Source organism: Vicugna pacos, chromosome 30 (genome assembly GCF_048564905.1).
Source record: "Vicugna pacos chromosome 30, VicPac4, whole genome shotgun sequence".
Taxonomy (NCBI): domain Eukaryota; kingdom Metazoa; phylum Chordata; class Mammalia; order Artiodactyla; family Camelidae; genus Vicugna; species Vicugna pacos.
The window spans coordinates 36964179-36986657 of NC_133016.1; positions in this window are offsets into that span (position 1 = coordinate 36964179).

Here is a 22479-nt window from a genome sequence, read left to right on the forward strand (position 1 = left end):
CGGCGGTGGAGGTTGAGGGGTCTGGGCGGTCGGCGGTGGCGGTAGAGGCTGCGGTGCCGGCTGAAGGGGCTGAGGCGGCTGTTCCGGCTGAGGGGGCCGAGGCGGCGGCGGCTGCGGTGCCGGCTGAGGGGGCTGGGCGGGCGGCGGTGGAGGTTGAGGGGGCTGGGCGGTCGGCGGTGGCGGTAGAGGCTGCGGTGCCGGCTGAAGGGGCTGAGCCGGCGGCGGTTGCGGTGCCGGCTGAAGGGGCTGAGGCGGCATCGGCGGCGTTACCGGCTGAGGTGGCTGTTCCGGCTGAGGGGGCCGAGGCGGCGGCGGCTGCGGTGCCGGCTGAAGGGGCTGAAGCGGCGGCGGTTGCGGTGCCGGCTGAGGGGGCTGGGAGGGCGGCGATGGCGGTTGAGGCTGCGATGCCGGCTGAAGGGGCTGAGGCGGCATCGGCGCCGGTACCGGCTGAAGCCGTGGCGGCTGCGGTGCCGCGTGAGGGGGCTGGGGGGTCGGCGGCTGCGGTGCCGGCTGAGGCGGCTGAGGCGGCAGCAGTGGAGGTACCAGCTGAGGGGGCTGGGCGGGCGGCGGTGCCGGCTGAGGGGGCTGGGCGGTCTGCGGTGGCGGTAGAGGCTGCGGTGCCGGCTGAAGGGGCTGAGGCGGCATCGGCGGCGTTACCGGCTGAGGCGACTGTTCCGGCTGAGGGGGCCGAGGCGGCGGCGGCTGCGGTGCCGGCTGAAGGGGCTGAAGCGGCGGCGGTTGCGGTGCCGGCTGAGGGGGCTGGGAGGGCGGCGATGGCGGTTGAGGGTGCGATGCCGGCTGAAGGGGCTGAGACGGCGGCAGCTGCAGTGCAGGCTTAACGGGCTGAAGCGGCGGCGGTTGCGGTCCCGGCTAAGGGGGCTGGGAGGGCGGCGATGGCGGTTGAGGCTGCGATGCCGGCTGAAGGGGCTGAGGCGGCATCGGCGCCGGTACCGGCTGAAGCCGTGGCGGCTGCGGTGCCGGCTGAGGGGGCTGGGGGGTCGGCAGCTGCGGTGCCGGCTGAGGCGGCTGAGGCGGCAGCAGTGGAGGTACCGGCTGAGGGGGCCGAGGCGGCGGCGGCTGCCGTGCCGGCTGAGGGGGCTGGGCGGGCGGCGGTGCCGGCTGAGGGGGCTGGGCGGTCGGCGGCTGCGGTGCTGGCTGAGGGGGCTGGGCGGGCGGCGGTGGCGGTAGAGGCTGCGATGCCGGCTGAAGGGGCTGAGGCGGCATCGGCGACGGTACCGGCTGAAGCCGTGGCGGCTGCGGTGCCGCGTGAGGGGGCTGGGGGTTCGGCGGCTGCGGTGCCGGGTGAGGGGTCCGAGGCGGCGGCGGCTGCCGTGCCGGCTGAGGGGGCTGGGCGGGCGGCGGTGCCGGCTGAGGGGGCTGGGCGGTCGGCGGTGGCGGTAGAGGCTGCGGTGCCGGCTGAAGGGGCCGAGGCGGCGGCGGCTGCGGTGCCGGCTGAGGGGGCTGGGGGGTCGGCGGCTGCGGTGCCGGCTGAGGCGGCTGAGGCGGCAGCAGTGGAGGTACCGGCTGAGGGGGCCGAGGCGGCGGCGGCTGCGGTGCCGGCTGAGGGGGCTGGGCGGGCGGCGGTGCCGGCTGAGGGGGCCGAGGCGGCGGCGGCTGCGGTGCCGGCTGTGGGGGCTGGGCGGTCGGCGGTGGCGGTAGAGGCTGCGGTGCCGGCTGAAGGGGCCGAGGCGTCGGCGGCTGCGGTGACGGCTGAGGGGGCTGGGGGGTCAGCGGCTGCGGTGCTGGCTGAGGGGGCTGGGCGGGCGGCGGTGGCGGTAGAGGCTGCGGTGCCGGCTGAAGGGGCTGAGCCGGCGGCAGCTGCAGTGCCGGATTAAGGGGCTGAAGCGGCGGCGGTGCGGTGCCGGCTGAGGGGGCTGGGAGGGCGGCGTTGGCGGTTGAGGCTGCGATGCCGGCTGAAGGGGCTGAGACGGAGGCGGCGGCCGTGCCTGCTGAGGCGGCATCGGCGCCGGTACCGGCTGAAGCGGTGGCGCCTGCGGTGCCGGGTGAGGGGGCTGGAGGTTCGGCTGCTGCGGTGCCGGCTGACGGGTCCGAGGCGGCGGCGGCTGCGGTGCCGGCTGAAGGGGCTGAGGCGGCATCGGCGGCGGTACCGGCCGAAGCGGCGGCGGCTGCGGTGCCAGCTGAGGGGGCTGGGCGGGCGTCGGTGCCGGTAGAGGCTGCGGTGCCGGCTGAAGGGACCGAGGCGGCGGCGGCTGCGGTGCCGGCTGAAGGGGCTGGGGCGGCATCGGCGGCGGTACCGGCTGAAGCGGCGGCGGCTGCGGTGCCAGCTGAGGGGGCTGGGCGGGTGGCGGTGGAGGTTGAGGGGGCTGGGCGGTCGGCGGTGGCGGTAGAGGCTGCGGTGCCGGCTGAAGGGGCTGAGCCGGCGGCGGTTGCGGTGCCGGCTGAAGGGGCTGAGGCGGTATCGGCGGCGTTACCGGCTGAGGCGGCTGTTCCGGCTGAGGGGTCCGAGGCGGCGGCGGCTGCGGTGCCGGCTGAGGGGGCTGGGCGGGCGGCGGTGCCGGCTGAGGGGGCTGGGCGGGCGGCGGTGCCGGCTGAGGGGGCTGGGCGGGCGGCGGTGGCGGTAGAGGCTGCGGTGCCGGCTGAAGGGGCCGAGGCGGCGGCGGCTGCGGTGCCGGCTGAGGGGGCTGGGGGGTCGGCGGCTGCGGTGCCGGCTGAGGCGGCTGAGGCGGCAGCAGTGGAGGTACCGGCTGAGGGGGCTGAGCCGGCGGCAGCTGCAGTGCCGGATTAAGGGGCTGAAGCGGCAGCGGTTGCGGTGCCGGCTGTTGGGGCTGGGAGGGCGGCGATGGCGGTTGAGGCTGCGATGCCGGCTGACGGGGCTGATACGGCGTCGGCGGCCGTGCCTGCTGAGGCGGCATCGGCGCCGGTACCGGCTGAAGCGGTGGCGGCTGCGGTGCCGGGTGAGGGGGCTGGAGGTTCGGCGGCTGCGGTGCCGCTGAGGGGGCTGGGCGGGCGGCGGTGGCGGTAGAGGCTGCGATGCCGGCTGAAGGGGCCGAGGCGGCGGCGGCTGCGGTGCCGGCTGAAGGGGCCGAGGCGGCATCGGCGGCGTTACCTGCTGAAGCGGCTGTTCTGGCTGAGGGGGCCGAGGCGGGCGGCGGCTGCAGTGCCGGCTGAGGGGGCTGAGGCGGCATCGGCGGCGGGTACCGGTTGAAGCGGCGGCGGCTGCGGTGCCAGCTGAGGGGGCTGGGCGGTCGGCGGTGGCGGTAGAGGCTGCGGTGCCGGCTGAAGGGGCTGAGGCGGCATCGGCGGCGTTACCGGCTGAGGCGGCTGTTCCGGCTGAGGGGGCCGAGGCGGCGGCGGCTGCGATGCCGGCTGAAGGGGCTGAGACGGCGTCGGCTGCCGTGCCTGCTGAGGCGGCATCGGCGCCGGTACAGGCTGAAGCGGTGGCGGCTGCGGTGCCGGGTGAGGGGGCTGGAGGTTCGGCGGCTGCGGTGCCGCTGAGGGGGCTGGGCGGGCGGCGGTGGCGGTAGAGGCTGCGATGCCGGCTGAAGGGGCCGAGGCGGCGGCGGCTGCGGTGCCGGCTGAAGGGGCCGAGGCGGCATCGGCGGCGTTACCTGCTGAAGCGGCTGTTCTGGCTGAGGGGGCCGAGGCGGCGGCGGCTGCAGTGCCGGCTGAGGGGGCTGAGGCGGCATCGGCGGCGGTACCGGTTGAAGCGGCGGCGGCTGCGGTGCCAGCTGAGGGGGCTGGGCGGTCGGCGGTGGCGGTAGAGGCTGCGGTGCCGGCTGAAGGGGCTGAGGCGGCATCGGCGGCGTTACCGGCTGAGGCGGCTGTTCCGGCTGAGGGGGCCGAGGCGGCGGCGGCTGCGATGCCGGCTGAAGGGGCTGAGACGGCGTCGGCTGCCGTGCCTGCTGAGGCGGCATCGGCGCCGGTACCGGCTGAAGCGGTGGCGGCTGCGGTGCCGGGTGAGGGGGCTGGAGGTTCGGCGGCTGCGGTGCCGCTGAGGGGGCTGGGCGGGCGGCGGTGGCGGTAGAGGCTGCGATGCCGGCTGAAGGGGCCGAGGCGGCGGCGGCTGCGGTGCCGGCTGAAGGGGCCGAGGCGGCATCGGCGGCGTTACCTGCTGAGAAGCGGCTGTTCTGGCTGAGGGGGCCGAGGCGGCGGCGGCTGCAGTGCCGGCTGAGGGGGCTGAGGCGGCATCGGCGGCGGTACCGGTTGAAGCGGCGGCGGCTGCGGTGCCAGCTGAGGGGGCTGGGCGGTCGGCGGTGGCGGTAGAGGCTGCGGTGCCGGCTGAAGGGGCTGAGGCGGCATCGGCGGCGTTACCGGCTGAGGCGGCTGTTCCGGCTGAGGGGGCCGAGGCGGCGGCGGCTGCGATGCCGGCTGAAGGGGCTGAGACGGCGTCGGCTGCCGTGCCTGCTGAGGCGGCATCGGCGCCGGTACAGGCTGAAGCGGTGGCGGCTGCGGTGCCGGGTGAGGGGGCTGGGGGTCCGGCGGCTGCGGTGCCGGCTGAGGGGTCCGAGGCGGCGGCGGCTGCGGTGCCGGCTGAGGGGGCTGGGCGGGCGACGGTGCCGGCTGAGGGGGCTGGGCGGGCGGCGGTGCCGGCTGAGGGTGCTGAGGCGGCATCGGCGGCGGTATCGGCTGAAGGGATGAAGCGGCGGCGGCTGCGATGCCGGCTTAGGGGGCTGAGGCGGCGGCGGCGGCTGCTGGAAGGATTTGAGGGACTCGAAGGCCTTCACCATCTTTTCCAGGGTCGCCATGGCGGCCTCCCGCCACGCGGGGACAGCCCCCGGGGTCGCCGATCCGACCGTCGTCTCTGGTCAATAGCGGTGGCAGTGAACGGGGCTCGGGTCCGCCAGCAGTTGCGGACCCCAAGCGCGCGGCCATCTTGGAACCGTCCCGACAGTCCCCGCGGCCCTGCGTCCTGCCACGCTCCGCCGGTGGGGCGGGGCCGGGCCGCGGGATTGACAGCCAGAGGCAGCGGCCTCCGCCAATGGCTGCCTCGCTCGCCCCTTGGACTCAAAGAGCCGCCACGGCTGCTGGAGTTACTGCCGTTCTTCCCGGCGATGGACGGGGGGTACTGCACGGGGATCGGGAGGGCGGTTCGGGGGCGGGGTTGCAAGGCACGGCGAGGAGGGTGGGGAGGGCGGGTGACTTGTGATTGAGGGTCTCTCTTGGCGAGGGGCGTCCCCGGATGACGCATAGCATGTGGCAGGGAGGCCGGGCAGTGGGCTGGGAGCCCGAGACCCCTGCGGGACGCTTGCCCACCCCGCGGCGCGGGCGGAGGGCCGGCTCGCCGGACAGCCTGCTATAATATGTTGACTGTTACATATTTGGCCTTACCCTTGTTAGTAGCCTCAAATCACTCCTTGCTCACCTTCAGGATCATTATCATAGATATACTTCTGACAATCCTCGTACTTAACTATGTTCCCTCATGCTACAGGGGCATGCACATGCTATTCTCACTCTTAGAAATAATCTTTTACAGATCAATCCCCTACTCCCCTCAAGGGATTTGCCTATCTAATTCCAATCACTCTCATTGCTCAGCTAATTTGTGAATTCATAAAGCCCATTACATTAACATAATTCCTTAACACCATGTAATTCTCCTTTATCATAATTATTAAAGTATACTTTATAATAACATAAAAACTCTTCCATGCATGAAGGTTGATATTCAACAATTAAGTTCACTGTATGAAGTTGTAAGTACATATACTCTATATTATGAAAAATGTTAAGGAATTACATACTATAGTTAAATTCATTCATATTTATTCATAGAAATATGGAAATATTTATTCCAAGTTGGATCATCACTATATGTGTGTGTGTATATATGTATATATCTTTCATCCTTCATTCACATTATAAGTTCTGATAAAATATTGCCAACAATTAACTTTTATACCAAGGAAGGAAAGAGGAAGGAAGGAAAGAAGGAAATGGAGGGGTTTTAGAACTCTTGAGATTGAGACATATTAGATAAAAACTCAGATCTGTACATTTGTATATGATAATTATTTTCCTGAAATTATATAAAAACGCATAAAGAAAACTGAAAGCTAAATATAAAATTATTTACAACCCAAATTTGAGGTTAATTTATATCTTCAAATGATATGCATTTTTTAAATTTAATACTACACTGTTCCATTGCTATAATCAAATTCATAAACAGAAAACTATATATGATATATAATCCTGTCACCATTTATAACATCTCTGAAAGCATTTTTGAAGTAGAATATTTTATATTTAAAGTTTTTATCATTAGAAAGGCTTTGAATATTTTAACACTATTAGATTTAATTTACTTCATCGTATTATTTTTTCCAATACATGTGAAATAATATCTTATATGGTTTTGATTCATTCTTTAAGTAGTTTGTTAATATTGTGTAATAAGTGAATTCATGGAATATTGTTATAGAGTTAGACATTTTTATTTGAAGATGTCATCTTTTGTAGTATAATAATAAGGCCATTATTGTAGGAATGTGAAGGAGTTAGACATTGCTTTTAGTAAAATCATCACTCTAACGGGCATATTGGCAATAGCAGCATGCGGTTAAGATCATGTCAATTTTTTGTAAATCTTTAACAAATTCTGAAATCACTCTGGTTGCTTGCAAATTTATAAAACACAATTACTTAGTGGAAGAACAAGGCTGTAGTCAGTGCATGACAAAGGAATGCTGCTTAATAAATAAGTGAGAAGATTTAAGTTTAATTCAAGGAAAGCAGCATTCTTAAAATATTTTGAATTGATTCGAGAAACAGATTTTATGATTATTTAGCAGAGCTTATATAGACATTTATGTGTGTGTGTGTGTATCCTTCATCTCTGTATCAATTCAAATAAGATTTTGCCAAAAAAATAAATTTTAGAGCCAAAAATACCAATCAAAAAGAAAGAAAAGAGGGAAGGAAAGCAGGAAGGCAACTTAACATCAAAAAATTTCATCATTATTTAGAGTAAAGATCTATATCAACTAAACATTTGTATTGTGACCTCCACATTCCACTAAAACTTATGCCATTTACCTACAAATATAAGCTTTTATTTGCTTCTACAATAAATAATACATAAATTTAATGAAACTGCAGCTCAAAAGACGGAAATAGCATTAGAAATTCAGTCATCCAGTGCAGTAGCTAAAGCATGGGTATGACCTGACTCTAAGCAATCAGAGAACAACCAAGAAAATGTGCCAAACTGTTGGATATCCAGATTTGTTCCCAGGGCAGGGAAATAGGCATATCAAGATAAGTAAAAGAATATACCATGTTTAAAGCTTAATTATAATGCAAAATAGATATATATCTATATCTATTTCAAAATGTTAAATTTAAAAGTGGACCAGAAAAAAAACAAAAAACAAAATTACTTCTATAGAGAAAACAAAGAATAGCCTTGTCTTCTTCTATTAAAGACTGACTAGCCACCAAATATTATGGAAATAGCTATAAAGCTTTAAGAAAAAATATTATAATTCTATAATTGTGTTACCACTAATGTTGTTATGTTTGTAGTTAAGCCAAAGTAATACCAAGACATTCAAAGAATCAGAAGGAATGGTAACTATATATTTATCCTAAAAAATAAATATAAATACTAAGTAAAGGATACATTTTTTAAAATTTAAGAAGTACGATATGATTATATAAATGCTATGTTAAAGGGTATTGAATCTACAGGTAGACAAAATAAGGATCACGTCTATTTTGAAAATATTTCAAAATAAATGCCAATAAATAAAAGTAATTCTTAAAATGATACTTCCGTCTAACGTGTTTGATTTTGTAAATGCATGTTACTTTATATCAATTTGCATTATTGATTATTATATGGTTAATAACACAGATACAATTAAAAGAAAATTATAAAAAAGTTGAGATAGCAAAAATAACTTTCTTTTCTAATATTTACAAATAAAAGATTTAACAGTGAATTTTTATCAATCATAAGTCTTTATATTTTAAGTATAATATAAAATTATAATGGAGAAAAAAGTAAGCAAAAAATGATTCAAATAAAAATGTTAAGGGGAATAATCGTTTATAACATTTGCCAGCTACCTCTGCTTGGTACTATAACCAATCACAAGCCACTGTAGCCGCTGACCTCCATCACTCCCTAAAAGTTCACAGTGGAGATCAGGAATGGAGCACTTTGTGCTGTGGGGAAACTGACAAAATAGAGCTTCAGATAGATGTTTTCAGGAGAAGATTTTATAAGCCCCAATTCTTGCATCTCCTTATATCTAGAAGAGCACAAAATTCATTAATGGTGACGTCTGCTCCTCATAACTGGCAAAAGAACTCAATGTGTGTTTGATTGCACGTAATCCCCTTCACTAAAATTACATATATAATATTGAATTTCCCCCTGCCTGCCTCTTCAGAAAAGGTCCTCAGAGCCATCTGAGGTGCTGTCTCCTAGATTATAGTCCTCATTTTGCCCCAAATAAAACTTAATCCACAACTCTCATGTTATACAATTTTATTTTAGTAAACAGCATGTATATTAAAATAGTTCAAAACATTGATGTAACAATTGGTGAAAAGATACCTCTGCCTATATAATTTCAAATTGAAATAAAAAAAAAACTGGGCCACCATGATAATGAATCTGTGTAAGGAGAGACATTTTCAGCATGATGAAAGGAAGATAAATCACTCTAAGCTTAAAACTATGCATCTGGACAAATTAGCAGTTGTGAGAGTAATAACCAAATATACTTCTAGAAATAAAAAGGATGAAAAAAAATTTACACCCAGACATCTTCACAGAGAGAATTTCTGGAGGATGTACTTCAGCCCAGTCTGCTTGATGATCCATGAACTGGTCCAACACAGACGGGAAGGAGACCATAGAAAGAAGCAGAGCCCTGCAGCTTAGTGGGCAGCAGGTTTTATCAGCAAGATAACTTAATTATGAGACTTGTCTTGAGCAGCCACAAGAGTCTCCCTGCAACCCCACCAGAATCTTAAAAGTTTATATAGAAGCCTTAAAATACTGTCCGATGGTCTCGGCAACAAGCACATTACTGTCGCAAGGCTGAGTACTTGGTGGGACTTCTGCAGGGAAGGCAAGCGAAACACATTCCAGTAGTCATGTCCTCTTGATGATCCCTTCAAGACTGATCCCTATCAGGTATAAGTAGTGGGGAAAAAGAAGAAAAGGAAAACAGAGTTAATGACTTCTTGGATATGTAAAACATTTTAAAATTTCTGTGCAAAATTTATAATTAAAATAATGAGTATATTTTTAATGATAGCATTCTGGAAGTCTCTATATCAAAGATTAAATTTAGTTAATTATGGGCTTGTGAGTAATATTTTTTCTGTTTCTATATTTCATAATCTATATTATTCACTAAAGATTTTTAATAATTACAAAGTTAAAATCATTTCAAATGTATAAATAAAGAGATATTAGAATGGTTATTTTAATAGAAAAATTACAGTGTGAAGCATTAAAACAATGTAACAACATCAGTAAAGCTGAGTAATTATATTTCTTATGGTTTTCACAAATAAAGTGTTACTTTGTTATTAATAATTATATTTACAGTCTTTGAAAACAATCAGGGATTCTCAATATAGAATGTCTAATGTTCATAAAGCAAAATTGTGTGCATAATTTGATTCTAGGACAAAAATATACATATATATAATATACACACACATAATACCCAGGAATTACATACAAAAAAGAATGTTTAATTCTTTATTTGTTACATTACAGTAAGATTTGATTATATTTTTTATTTGCATTTCTAAATTATGAAACATTTGATACATACAGGTTATGATTATAAAATATTTATCCATTACTCTACCACCCAAACTGAGAAATAAAACATGACATTTCCAATATATTTACCCTTGCTCATTTATGTTGCTTAAAACTAAAACTGATATAACTACATTTTATAGTAATAGGTATTTCTTTCTGGTGTTTCTTTTTCTATATTTTTATTTTCAATAATTTTTGCAGCATGTTTAAGTGTTCCTCTTGCAAATATCCTAGAGAGTCCCCCCAAATATCTGAGAATTTATGCATTTTAATGTCTTTTAATAGGGAAATTGACTTAATTTAGGCTTATCCATATGTATTATTGACTAATTTATTTATGACTTTATTTTGTTTTCCACATATAACTTTGTTCATTAATTTTCTTTTTTTTGAGTGACTTTCTTTTGTTTTTCCTTCAGATGCGTTTTTCAGGCATTAAACACCTCATTCATTATACCACTGAAGATAATTTCATTTATTTCATACTTGTATAATATTTTGGCCTTTTCTAGATTTTAAAATTCAGGATGACTTTTCTACAAAACATACATTTCAAGAAGCTGTCTTCTAATCCAGTTTTGCCAATATTATATAAAAAACAACCTGTTTATTGTTATTTTCTGATAGTTATTATTCTATCCTACACAAGGATAGTTAAATTTTTTCTAATTATATATTTTTATATATATTTTCTACTTTATATCAAGAAAATAGTCATGTTAACTGTTTTTTATATTATAAGTTCATTATGGTATTTTGCTCCATCTTTGGAAATTAGTTTCTGCTATTTAAAGGATTATCTAGTCCATATTTTGACTTTGTTCACTTTACTTTTTGATATACCATCAAAGGCATGATCAATGAAAGGAATAATTTCTAAGCTGAACTTTAAAAAAAATTACAATTTGTTTTCTTTGCAAAAGACATTGTCAAAAGAATGATATGACGCCACAGATTGGGAGGATGCATATTCAAAAGATATATCTGATAAAAGGCTATTAGCCAAAATATACAAAGAATTCTAAAAAGCTCAACAATAGAACATTAAACAACCTGATTTAAAAAATGAGCAAATTACCTGAGCAGATACCTCACCAAGGATGATGACAGATAACAAACATACGAAAATATGTTCAGCATTGTATGCCATTAGGAAACTACAAATTAAAACAAGAAGATACTACTACATACCTATTAGACTAACCAAATGTAGAACACTGACAACACCAAACATCCTGCCAAGATGTAGAGCAACAGGAACTCTTACTTATTGCTGATGGAAATACAAAATGATTAAAACAGTTTGGAAAGTAGTTTGGCAGTTTCTTACAAAACTAAATGTGCTCTTACCATAAAATCCTTCAAGTCTACTCTTTACAGTTTACCTAAAGGAGCTGAAAACTATGTCCACATGAGAACCTACACAAGGATATTTACATCAGATTTGTTTGTAATTATCAAAACATGGAAGCAACAAAAAATCCTTCAGTAGGAGAATGGATAAACCATAGAACAATCAGACAATGGATTATTATTCAGTGCTGAAAATAAATGAGCTATTAAGCCATAAAAAGATAATATAGATCCTTAAATGTATAATGATAAGTGAAAGAAGCCAATCTACAAAGGCTATGTATTATATGATTCCAACCTCATGATACTCTGGAAAAAACAATACTATGGAGATAATAAAAAGATGAAAAGTTGCTAAGTGTTATGAGAAAGGGAAGATTGATTAGGTAAAGCATAGAGGATTTTTAGGGCAGTGAAACAATTGTGTGTGGTACTGTAACAGTGGATAAATACCATTGTACACTTGTCCAGACACATAGAGTATTCAACACCAAGAGTGAGTCCAAAGGTAATTATGAGTGATTATAATGTGCCAGTGTAGATAAGTATATATTTATATATGCTGCTGGGTCCTATAGATCCCAGGACATGGGCTTTCTCTGGGAAGAATGATTGTTGCATCAGGGTCTTGGTCCTCTCACATATGTAGATATAGGGTAGACTGACAAAAAAAGAATGTCTGGATACTGAGAAACTCAAAATTAAAGTGAGAAGATTTACAATAATAAAAACCAACTAATCCCTTGAAGATTTCTAGATTAATTAGACAAAAAAGAACAGGGAGGACTTTCTTATAGAGTTTCCAACCTTTGTCTAACAATTTGTACACCTCACAGAATATATATTTTTAAATGTACATATAAAAATGACAAAAAATAACTATATAGTAAGTCAGAAAGGAAGTGTCCACAAATTTCATGATGCTAAAGTTGTACTATTTTTATAAAAATAAGTAAGATAAAATTTAAACAACAAAAATGGCTAATTGTCTGGCTAACTGAAATTTATCAACCTTCTTTTTGAAATTAACTAAAACATGTACTTTATTATTAAAGCCCTTAATGTGCTTTTATTTTATCCTATTTACCTCTCTTTCTTCACTACGGAGTATCCTGAGATTTTAAAATGCATTCTCCTGCTTTTCTTTATAATTTCTTGAACACACTTATATATCAATAAAATGATATCATTTAGTTTAAGTTGCCATTTATATTTATTAAATGTTATATTGTTGTTCAATTTCCCCTGAAACATTCTCTTTACTGCAATTTTTATATTTAGAATTATTAATTTTTATAAAACTGAAATTTTTAGAATGCAACTTAAAAATTACTCCATTAATCCATTTTCCAAAAAGTGGATGTTTGAGTTATTTATGATGTTTGATTACTATAAGCAATGATGTTATAAACATACTTGTATATTTATCTTGGTGCACACTGAACACAGGCAGAAGGTTGAAGGTAACTTAGGAAAGAAATGGCTAGAGTTTGTGTGTTGAAACCTTTAATTTATAAGGATATTATAATTTTCTGAAGTTAATGTAATAGAGGAGAAAAAATCTGACTCTATATTAGATCTGTTCCTTTAGCTTTGACCACTGTGCCCTGTTTCCTAGGCTTGGTCTTGCTAGCTTTGCACTCACATAAAGATAACAAGCTGTAGAATAGAGAATAACATTTGTTTTTTGGAGGTTTACAGGGACACCATGAACTGCCCCTCATGGACAGCTGCAAGAACAAAGAATTTCTACAGCAAGATGTTTGCAACAACCTACCATACACCTTCCCTTGTTTTTTATTTGTTTGTTGTTGTTGTTTGTTTTTGTTTTTGTTTTGTATAAAAGAAGCCTGTATTGTGACTGGACCTGGATGGTTCTCCAAGACATTATTCAGCCATCCTCTCGGTCTGCCAGCTTTCCAAATAAAGTCGCTATTCCTTGCCCCAACACCACATCTCTTGTACTTAAAGTTTAAAGTTTAAACTTAAAGTTTCAAGTTTGGGTAAGTGTTTTTCTAACTTTTCTGCTAAGTGTTACTGCCTAATATTTATGGCTGGAATTTACACTCACCTAAATTTCTTCAAGAATAACTTGACTATCATTGGCTGTGTCTTTTTCCATATAAATTTTAGAGTAAGTTTGTTGAGTACCATTCAAACCTCTGCCAGCATTTAATCATAGAGATTAAATCTGTGAATCACTTTGGTAAGATTTTATATGGTTAAAATATAGGCTTTCCATATTCATGAAGAAGCTATATTTCTCCATTTACTTTTGTATCTTTAATGCATTTCCACACAGTCATATTTTTTTTCTGATGGCTCACAAGACATTTACTTGGTGAATTCCTTTTCTTCATATTTTCTGTGGTTAAAATTGTATCTGTTTATTGTATTTCTAACATTTTGTTTCTAGGCATAGAAATACACCTGATATTTAGTCCCTGAAAACTACTCTTTTATATTTATTTTTTTAAACATAAACAGTTTAGATTATTTCTTTCAGATTCTAGTAAATAATACATTTGATTCTGTTTCTTACTAAGTTCTTATGTACCTCCCTTACAATGATGAATGGAAGAGGTCATAGAGGATATTGTTATCTTGTTTCTAATTTTGAATTTAATGTTTTTACCTTTTTTGTATTAATCACAATAGTTTACTTTGGGTGTTTTTTTTTTCCAGATATTCTTTGTCAGAATAAAGAAGTTCTTTCATTTCTTGTTTTCTAAGAGCTTTTTATCAGGAATAGTATTGGACTTTAATCACGTACTTTCTCTGCATCTTCTGAAATGATCAATTGCTTTTCCCCTTGTAGTTTTGTAATCTATTAATGTGCCATAATACATTAATTTATTGTATACAGGCAAACTAATTTGCATTGTTGGAATAATCCCATTTATTTTTACAGGTCAATTTTGCCTACAGATTCATATTTTTCTACTGTATTTACTTATTTTTGTTCTGTTATTTTGTGTGATAGTAAATATGAGACAGTTTATGCTTTAAGAATTAAATATGCAATGCTGAATCTCACTTTTTTCATAAGGGGTACCTGAGCTCAAACTATTTAAATTGTGATTTATGAACAAGTAACATTTAGTCAACCTGTGATGAAAGAGTCATGGTGAAAAAACGCCCACTATAAAACTATGTAAAGTGAACGCTAGGTCCTTGCTTCACCTAATCCACATAACTGGATATTTACATTTGCTTTTCTCACAGGAGGGTACATCCTTCTTTTAATTTTATATTTATATATAATATGCTGGAAGGAGCATATTCTTGTCAGAGATTTTATAGTTACTAAAAATTTAATCTAATTTTAAGGGGGTCGATGTCAAAGTGTACCAAATAACTACTTCCAGAGATTTGAGGTGTGACCATAATCACTGAAAATACACAGTTAATTTATGCCAAATGACTTTCTATTATTAATGTACATATGTACATGAAAAGGTTGTTTTAGTAAATTTAGTACATTATACAAGGACTAACAATACAAAGGTCCCTAAACATTTAAATTTTCATTAGTAATATATTTATGTGTGATCATTGTTTTAATCACGTAATACTATTTATTGCTCATACATGATATACCAAAATCATGAAAGACATAGCTCTAAGGACTAGAGGTGTATAATATAAAATAAGAGTGTGCTTTATTTTAAGGAGTTAACAGTTACATATTAATGGCTTTAAGTCTAGCATATATTTCTTTCTCTTAGTGGCCTTGAATTTTTATATTTACATTGCCTATTTGTCATTTTTTGAGCCAACTCAGATCAAACACAAACACAACTCTAAAAAATTACCTAAACACACTGACACAACTTTTTTTTTAAATCAAGAAGCAACTCCATCACTGTCTTCCATGTTTATGTAAACTGGTTAACTACACAGGGAGCTTACAGGGCCTTCTGAGGAGAATAATTTGCCTATACTTTGATGATCACTTAAGAAATTGTCATGGATACATTTGGTAGAATATAATCATTCATATTATTACATTTATACCATTGATGTTTTCACTGTTTCTGCCTTTGTTGCTTGGTTCTTAAATTATAGTTAAATAATGATGAAGCCTCTGTTTCCTTAAAACAGGGAACACATATTTATACTCCTGTAAATATTTTTAAATAGAAGATCTAAAAAGAAAAACATATCTGATATTGCAATCACTGTAAAACACAGATTCATTTGTGTCTGTCAGCTATGGGTCTGCAACAAAACATCCCATAACTTAGAGGCTGATAAAGATAAATATTCTTATGCACTGACTAATTGTTCAGCTGGGGTTCTAACTCAAACTGCTGACCCACTAGGCCAGCTCTGCTGAGACCTCTGATGCCCTCACTTTTGTTTAGTTCTAGGACATGGGTTCAGTTCAGGTCTAATCTTAAGTGCCTTTGATTTGTTTGAAACCAATCAGCCTACTCAGCATGTCTTCATGGTAGAGGTAGAGTACAAGAGAGAAAGCCCAGTGCATAGGCACATTTCAAGCCTTGGCTTGCATCACATCATATCTGCTGATAGCCTAAGGGCCAAAGCAGGTTACAAGTTCAAGCCCAAAAGTAGGAGAAGATAAATACTCCTCATGTGGAAATATAATGGCAAAGGATATTCTAATATGCACCATAACCTTCCCTGACCTCCACTCAAAAGTTCCCCACTGAAAATTAGAAGCTTAATTGTAATGGTTAGTAATTTTAAAAAAGATCTTTTTTAGAAAAAGGACTCTATATTAACACTTTCTATATCACTGACATTTAAGACAGTGCTGGTCACGTATTAGGCACTCTCTAAATGTTTACTGGCTAGCTGGCTGGGTGACCTGGTGTCAGACACATAGACATGTTATCAATATAATAATGTCCAACTAAAAGAAAGTTACATTATTGTACCAAGAACTGGATTGTCTTGCCCACGCAGTTTTTAAAAAATATGCATATAAAATACAATATACAGTATAATTCACTCAATTCACAATATGAAACACAACAATGAAGGTAATATTCCCACTGGATATTCCCCGTTGACATTCTCTGATGTATTAACTCTCCTGGAAGGAGTTCCATTAATTATTAGATATTTAATTAGATTTTCACTAATGGTGTAAACACAATATGAAAATTGACTTTGATTTGCATTGTCATTTAGATTCATTAATCAACTGAGAGATATGAACAATCATGGCAGGAGACTGAAACTTCAGCATTGAGGGGTTTTTAAAATATGCTTGGCATCATTAGATGAACATATAGTCTCGATTACAGAATGTGAAATTCCATTAAATTACCCCATATGAGTCAATGCCCAGAGGACCATTTTTGATCAGTGTAGAATAACTCATTCTCTAGGACCTTAGGATGGAAAATTTTATATTTTAATGAAAAGTAACATCATGAATACTCTTTATTCCTTCACTGTAAAAGGCAGGAACTGTTATTCCCCTTCAGTAAGTATAACAGTTGCTTGAAAGAATAAACAAACTTTGAATTTAAAAACTAGAAAAATTCTTTGTTTTTGTTTTTGTGATTTAGATTCCACGTATGAGCGATCTCATATGGTATTTTTCTTTCTCTTTCTGGCATACTTCACTAAGAATGACATTCTCCAGGAGCATCTATGTTGCTGCAAATGGCATTATGTTGTCAGTTTTTATGGCTGAATAGAATTCCATTGTATAAATATACCACATCTGCTTTATCCAGTCACCTGTTGATGGACATTTAGGCTGTTTCCATGTTTTGGCTTTTGTAAATAGTGCTGCTATGAACATTGGGGTGCAGATGTCATCCTGAAGTAGATTTCCTTCTGGATACAAGCCCAGAAGTGGGATTCCTGGGTCATATGGTAAGTCTATTCCTAGTCTTTTGAGGAATCTCCACACTGTTTTCCATAGTGGCTGCACCAAACAGGACAGAAGTAGACTCACAGAGAGAGAATACAGACTTGTGGTTACCAGGGGGGTGGAGGGTGGGAAGGGTAGACTGGGATTTTAAAATTGTAGAATAGATAAACAAGATTACACTCTATAGCACATGGAAATATACACAAAATGTTATGATAACTCACAGAGAAAAAAATGTGACAATGAGTGTGTATATGTCCATTTTTGACTGAAAAATTGTGCTGAACACTGGAATTTGACACAACATTGTAAAATGATTATAAATCAATAAAAATGTTAAAAAAAATAAAATAAAAAAATAATAAATAATAAAAAACTAGAAAAATTCTGTACTTTTTACTTATTTTGCCAGTGTTTTTCTTTATAATTATTAGGTAGTAAAAAATCACAATGTCACTTGGGATCTATTGTCCACCCCCTTTTTTTTTAGTATTGGCTAAATGAGCTAACCCTGCAAAATACACATTATCTTTGCCCACAACAGGCATGTGTGTGTGTGCCCCCACATACAGAACACAATATATCCACACACCCTCCTTACTACTATTTATTGTAGTATAAAATCTCCTAAGTTTAGGACCAAAGTCATTGTTTTGAACTCTATGTCTCTGATGAAAACACAGAAATGAATCCTTCACTGCCTCTCCTATGAAACAGTCATTGTCAAACACTTGCACTGCTCTGTAACTACTGACTACATGTCTTTCACTATCTTAATAAGACCACATACTCCCAACATCAGGCACTGTGGTTTGAACCTCAGTCTATATACCGTGTACATAACAAGGCCTAGCCCAGATTTGTTTAAAATCTGTTTTCTGCAATAGGGCCATAGGTTTGATTGGGATAGTCTCTTGCAAAGTCTCCTTTGATTTTTGTTTAAAATGAATTTCTAATTCCTCAGTTGTCTTAGTTATGATAAGGTTTGCAAACCCAAATGAATTTGGAACACACCATAATCAACATTTGTATGAATGAATCATAGAAATATGTGCACAATTGGTAAAATATATACCACAGTGGTTGGTGTAAGTAGTCAGTTGTATTACAAAAAACAATAATAAAATAAAACAGGCACATGAATAGTTCAGTAAATTATACAAAAAGTTTATTTATGATCTATATAATTTTTCTTACTTTGGGTAATTTTCTATTTTATCTATCAAATGATAGGATTAAGAAAGATAATTTTGAAATTTCTCTTCATTTCCAAGAAAAATATAGTAGAACTTTAGAAATCTATATATTAATGGCATTTGCATTTATTTATACACAGTTCCTATGTGTTTCTGGCTAGAAGTAGAAATTACTGGCTTAAATGTGTGCTGGTTTCCACTGTTCACTAGCTAAAATTGAAGTAAATAACTATTAAAAATAATAACTATTTAAAATTCAAAGTACTGAATTTTCTTCCAACTAATTTTATCAGAGCAGCAGTTACATAAGATTCAAATCTATATTTATATTTTTCTTGGTAGTACATGAACTTCAGAATTCCATGTAATAGAATATGTAAGCTATCCACCTCTTTGTATGTGTCATGAATATTAAATTATTAATATATTATCTTAGAAGTTAAAAGTAAGGATTTAGTTAACAAATGATTATTGAATTTTTTATGTAAATTTTGTGTCCTGCACTGTAAAAATTTGAAATCTACAATCATAGACTATAGAACAAGCAGATATACACAAGACAAGTTAAGCCCACACTGTTTCAAGAGGCTTCTATTTTTAAAATGTATTAAATATTTATTTTCACAGATTGATGTGTTTAGGCAAATCGTTTTAAAATATGTTGTCACAATTACTTTGGAAACAACAATAATTTTTATCACTATCCTAATTTTCAGTGTATATTCACATGTGATTCCAACAACTATGACACTGAGTTGCTGAAGCAAAATCAAACATTTTAGAAATAAAGAAATTAAAGTATAGGAAAATTAATTGACTTGCAGCAATTTTTTGCACTGTCATCTTGGCTAAGCTAGAATAGTTTACAAGAATCCCCTATCCTGTATGATACTTTGTTAACTGGCCCAAATAAGAAATTCTTTTTACAAATTTTGGAAGGGGAAAATAAAGCAGCTCATCTGAAATCTGTTATTTTAGAGGTACGAGTAACAAACAAACAGATACATGTGGATTCTAGCTAGTTCTTGCTGTCTTTCTCTCCACACCCACATCATCTTCCCAAATGAAAATCTTGCTGACCAAGAGCCACTGAGACCCAACAGATTATTGGAGACAGCAGCTTTCCATAATCTTTTCCACCTTTGCAGACCCACTTGGGCAGCCCAAACTGCTTTATTTCAAAGGGTTGGATATCGTCTTTTCTCTGATCCTCCAATTCTCCCTTTTAGAAATTTATGACCCCAGCAATACACACAATTTGGGGAAGTGCTATCACATATCTAACCCTTTTTTACATAATACTCATTTTTTTTTCATTTTCAGATTGAATATGACTGAGACATAACTTTGATGAGATCACACTGTTATTAAATGTCAGTATTGAAAATCAAATATTTCTTACTATATCTCAATCTTGAAAGAAAAAATATTTCCAAAAAAAAAAAAAGAGGATTTGTTAGGGTATGTATTTACTCAAAAAGAATTTGGGAGCAAGAATAAGAGGTTTCAAGAGAGAAAGAAGTGAGAAAAAAGGAGATAATCTAGCAGGAGAGAATAATTCATGCTTAAGAATGTTTTCATGGTACCCAATGCTAACTGCCAGGTGGCTGGTTATATCAGAAAATACTGGTATAATTGATAACATGGAAAACTTTCAAAGTTTCATGCTCTTAAATTTCATTGAGGATAAAAATGTCCTGATTTTGTATATAGGCTAGGTATACTCATATGTGTGTGTGTGTGTGTGTGTGTGTGTGTGTGTATGTATGTGTGTGTGTGTACACACACACACACATATATATATATCTCCAAATTTCAGTGGATTAAACAACAAAGATTTAGAATTTACTCAAGCAAAGTCTGTATCCAGATAAGAAGTGAGATGAACTGTTCCAAAACCAGAAACTCAGTGATTCAGAACAAGGAAATTACCACCATCTTGAAGCAACACCATATGGAGCTTACTGCCTCCTCATGGGCATCTCAGAAAAAGAGGCACCTGCAGAGCCATTGCTGGGTTTTCCATGTTTTGTGCCAAAACTTATACATGTAAATTTGACTCATGGCCATTGGACAAAGCTAATTACATGACCTCAATTATCTTCAAGTGGATAAATAATATAGTCTTGCTTGTGCACAGAAAGGATACTAATGAACACTGATAATAATTTTTCCATAAAGCTTAATATTTGAAATATTTGACTTTGGCATAGGGCTTTATGGTATTGGGTATATTATCTGTTAAATTATCTGTTCCTCAATTTTCTCACTAATAAAATGGAAGGCAGTAATATTCCACTATTAGAACATTTAGGGAATCAAATGCAGGCATATAGCACTCAATAATATTAAACATTATCAAAATCATCATTATCATCATCATCATTCTCTATATCTCTAGTCTTTGACAACATGTATCACTGAGGCTGATAGATTTTGACAAAAAAATAAAATATTAGAGTTGAAAAGAATTTTAGAAATTACGTACTCTGGTCCTGTCCTTTCATTTATGAGAAAAGAGATGTCCATCAGTTAAGTGACCTTCCTGGGCCCAAATCTCCTTAACAGCAAAATTGAAAAAAGATGTCTAAATCCAGTGTCCTTTCTTCTCAAGATAGGGAAATTAGAACTTTCTATCAAGCATAGACTGAAGATATCCAACTCTTTTGTATATTGCTAAATCTGTTCCATGTTACCTTTGCCCATTTTACTCCATCGATTAATTGACATTTTGTAATTAATTAAAATCTTCCCAAAGGTGCAAGCTTAATGACTTTATAAGCATGGCAGAAATATGTTGATATAGTAAAGTGCTTATTGCCTGAGCAAATGCATTTTACAATTTCTAAGAACTAGTCACCCAAGGAAATTTTGCTTACTGTGCTAAAAATTAGGGATATTCATGGGGGGAAATGAACAAGAAAAAATTAAAAAGAGAAACTGTTAATAGATAAGTTTACTTAAAATATTTCATTATTGAAAGAAAGTAGTATTTGACTGATAATGATACAAATGATTTTTTATTCTCCCATTTCCATCAAAACAGAAAAAAAGATGCTATTAGAATTGTATGGATCAATAAAACCTTACAGAACACAAAATAAAGAATATAACTAACATTCTTGCCATTATGAACTTTCTTTGGGGAAGAAATTTGTACCATCTGGAAATATATGAATAAGACAGAAAAGGCCAGGTGACAAAAACACATAAAATTGCTTAATAAATGGATAAAACTTAAAATGCTAAATGCCAAAATGTCAAAATTCCACTTCAAGTTTAGAAATGCTATTTTAAAAGACATTCCAAAGCATTTTACCACTTTTCTATGAAATCAAAAATTCCCTTTTAATCACCTACAGATGCACAAGAACCTCATTTAGACTCACAAAAAGACCAACCAAGAAATATGTTTGCTATATCCATGGCATGTTGCTGACACAAAAGAGAAAAAAAGAGAGTGATGACTTTGTGTGTGTGTGTGTGTGTGTGTGTGTGTGTATGCATGTGTTTTGAGAGGGGAAGGAGGTTTGAAGGTGAAGTAGACAGGGAAAAAGAGGCTTTGATTATGGTGTTTTAAACTTAAGAGATAATAAAAACTCTGATGTAAATTTATTTAAATCTGCAATGTTTCATCATTACAAAGAATGGAAATCAAAATGCATTAAGATTAAAGAAACCTAGATGCTAAAAATAGATAGATGTTTTGCATAAATGAACTGCATCTAAAAACTGTTATTCTCATTAATGTGTATTAAGAAACACAATTTCAATTTATTTGTCAATTATTCCTGAGTTAAATAAAAAATAAAATTAAAAAGTCACAATACACTCTGTTATATCTTTCAGAACAGAATGGGTCTTTAAACAGAACAACTTTCAAGCAATGAATTGGGGGAAGTACATAAGGCAGAAGTCAGAAATGCTAGGTAGGAAAGTACTGTAGTTGACCAGGAGAGAATGTAAAGTGTTATAAAAAGCTGGATTTATTGAAGAATTTTTAAGGAGATAGAATTGATGGGCTTATGTACTATTTAAAATTAGGACATGAAGTTGACAAATATAGATTGACCTTCATTCAAGATTCTTGCTGGAGTAACTGAGTCAAAGGAGTGACTTACAACAATAGAGAGAGTGGGGAAGAGACAAGAAGATAGGGAAATTCACCAAGTGTAGTGAATTCAGTTTAAGATATGTTGGGTAATCTGTGCCTGATTTTAGAAGGCATATGCAATTTCGGTATATAAATGAGTGCTAGTTTAAACCACAGATTTTGATATTATTCTAAAACTGTATATAAAGGACGATCCTCAAGAAGA